Raw genomic sequence first — 3,733 nt, forward strand, 5'->3', positions numbered from 1 at the left:
GAGGCCACAACAGTGAGAGGCCCGCGTACCACAAAAAAAAAAAAAAAAAAAAAAAATTAAAGACAAAGAAAAATTATTAAAAGCAACAAGGGAGGGCTCCCCTGGTGGAGAAGTGGTTAAGAAACTGCCTGCCAATGCAGGGGACACAGTTTCGAGCCTTGGTCTGGGAAGATCCCACATGCAGTGGAGCAACTAAGCCTGTGCGCCACAACTACTGAGCCCACGGGCCACAACTATTTTAGCCCACAGGCCTAGAGACTGTCCTCTGCAACAAGAGAAGCCAGCACAGTAAGAAGCCTGCAAACTGCAATGAACAGTATCACTTGGTCACCGCAACTAGAGAAAGCCCACATGCAGCAACGAAGACCCAATGCAGCCAAAAATTAAATAATTAATTTTTTAAAAAGCATCAGGGGAAAAACGACAGATAACATATAAGGGAACTCCCAAAAGGTTAACAGCTGATTTCTCATCAGAAACTCTACAAGCCAAAAGGCAGTAGCATGTTATATTTAAAGTGATGAAAGGGAAAAACCTACAACCAAGATTAATCTACCCGGCAAGGATCTCATTCACATTCGATGGAGAAATCAAAAGCTTTACAGACAAGCAAAAGCTAAGAGAATTCAGCACGACCAAAGCAGCTCTACAACAAATGCTAAAGGAACTTCTCTAAGTGGGAAACACAAGAGAAGAAAAGGACCTACAAAAACAAACCCAAAACAACTAAGAAAATGGTAAGAGGAACATACACATCAATAATTACCTTAAGTGTGAATGGATTAAATGCTCCAACCAAAAGATACAGGCTCGCCGAATGGATACAAAAACAACACCCACATATATGCTATCTACAAGAGACCCACTTCAGACCCAGGGACACATACAGACTGAAAGTGAGGGGATGGAAAAAGATATTCCATGCAAATGGAAATCAAAAGAAAGCTGGAATAGCAATACTCATATCAGATAAAATAGACTTTAAAATAAAGAATGTAACAAGAGACAAAGAAGGCACTACATAATGATCAAGGGATCGATCCATAACAATTATAAATATATATGCACCCAAAATAGGAGCACCTCAATACATAAGGCAAATGCTAACAGCTATAAATGAGGAAATCAACAGTAACACAATAATAGTAGGGGACTTTAACACCTCACTTACACCAATGGACAGATCATCCAGAAAGAAAATTAATAAGGAAACACAAGCTTTAAATGACACAATAGACCAGATAGATTTAATTGCTATCTATAGGACATTCCATCCAAACACAGCAGATTACACTTTCTTCTCAAGTGCACATGGAACATTCTCAAAGATAGATCACATCTTGGTTCACAAATCAAGCCTCAGTAAATTTTAAAAAATTGAAATCATATCAAGCAACTTTTATGACCACAACACTAAGAGATTAGAAATCAATTACAGGGGGAAAAAACACAAACACATGGAGGCTAAACAATACATTACTAAATAACCAAGAGATCACTGAAGAAATCAAAGAGGAAATCAAAAAATACCGAGAGACAAATGACAATGAAAACACAACAATCTAAAACCTATGGGATGCAGCAAAAGCAGCTGTAAGGGGGAAGTTTATAGCAATACGATCCCTCTTCAAGAAACAATAAAAATCTCAAATAAACAATCTAACCTTACACCTAAAGGAACTAGAGAAAGAAGAACAAACAAACCCCAATGATAGTATAAAGAAAGAAGTCATAAAGATCAGAGCAGAAATAAATGAAATACAAACAAAGAAAACAATAGCAAAGATCAATAAAAGTAAAAGCTGGTTCTTTGAAAATATAAACAAAATTGATAATCTGTTAACCAGACTCATCAAGAAAAAGAGGGAGAGGACTCAAATCAATAAAATTTGAAATGAAAAAGGAGAAGTTGCAACACACCCCCACAGAAATACAAAGTGTCATAAGAGACTACTACTAGCAAATCTATGGCAATAAAATGGACAACCACTATTATTCAACATAGATTTGGAAGTTCTAGCCATGAAAGGAAGACAAATTGGAAGAGAAGAAGTAAAACTGTCACTGTTTGAAGATAACATGGTACTATACATACATAATCCTAAAGATGTCACCAGAAAACTACCAGAAACAATCAATGAATTTGGTAAAGTTGCAGGATACAAAATTAATGCACAGAAATCTCTTGCATTCATATACATTAACAACAAAAGATCAGAAAGAGAAATTAAGGAAACAATCCCATTCACCATTGCAACAAAAAGAATAAAATACCTAGGAATAAACCTACCTAAGGACGTAAAAGACCTGTACTCAGAAAACTATAAGACACTGATGAAAGAAATCAAAGATGACACAAACAGATGGAGAGATATACCATGTTCTTGGATTGGAAGAATCAATATTGTGAAAATGACTATACTACCCAAAGCAATCTACAGATTCAATGCAATCCCTATCAAATTACCAATGGCATTTTTTACAGAACTAGAACAAAAAGTCTTGTGGAGACACAAAAGATCCCAAATAGCCAAAGCAATCTTGAGGAAAAAAATGGAGCTGGAGGAATCAGGCCCCCTGACTTCCGACTACACTACAAAGCTACAGTAATCAAGACAATATGGTACTGGCACAAAAACAGAAATTTAGATCAATGGAAAAGGATAGGAAGCCCAGAGATAAACCCACGCACCTATGGTCAACTAATCTATGACAAAGGAGGCAAGAATATTCAATGGAGAAAAGACAGTCTCTTCAATAAGTGGTACTGGGAAAACTGGACAGCTACATGGAAAAGGATGAAATTAGATGAGAATATTCTCTAACACCATATACAAAAATAAATGCAAAATGGATTAAAGACCTAAATGTAACACTGGAAACCATAAAACTCCCAGGAGAAAACATAGGCAGAACACTCTTTGACGTAAATCATAGCAATAGTTGTTTGGATCTGTCTCCTTAGGCAAATGAAATAGAAACAAAAATAAACAAATGGGACCTAATTTAAAGCTTTTGCACACTAAAGGAAACTTTTGACAAAACAAAAGGAGAGCTTACCAAATGGGAGAAAGTATTTGCAAATAATTTGACTGATAAGGGGTTAATATGCAAAATATAAAAACAGCTCATACAACTCAACTTCAAAAAAAAATAATAACCCAATTAAAAATAGACAGAAGACCTAAATAGACATTTTCCAAAGAAGACATACAGATGGCCAACAGACACATGGAAAGATGCTCACCATCATTAATCATCAGAAAAATGCCAATTAAAACCACAATGAACTATCACCTCACACCTGTCAGAATGGCTATCATCAAATGGCCACAAACAACAAATGTTGGAGAGGATATGGAGAAAAGGGAACCTTTGTTCACTGTTGGTGGGAATGTAAATTGGTGAAGCCACTATGGAAAACAGTAGGTTCCTTAAAAAAATACAAATAGAACTCTTGTATGACCCAGCAATTCTACTCTTGGGTATATATACAGAAAAAAGAAAACAATAATTCAAACAGATACTTGCACCCCAATGTTCACAGCAGCATCATTTATAATTGCCAAGATATGGAAGCAAGTCATACAGAGTGAAGTAAGTCAGAAAGAGAAAAACAAATATCGTATATTAACACATATATGTGGAATCTTGAAAAATGGTACAGATGAACTGGACTGCAAGGCAGAAATAGAGACACAGATGTAGAGAACAAAGGTATGGACACCAAGGG

The sequence above is a fragment of the Physeter macrocephalus genome, chromosome 13, assembly GCF_002837175.3.
Source record: "Physeter macrocephalus isolate SW-GA chromosome 13, ASM283717v5, whole genome shotgun sequence".
In the NCBI taxonomy this organism is placed as follows: Eukaryota; Metazoa; Chordata; class Mammalia; order Artiodactyla; family Physeteridae; genus Physeter; species Physeter macrocephalus.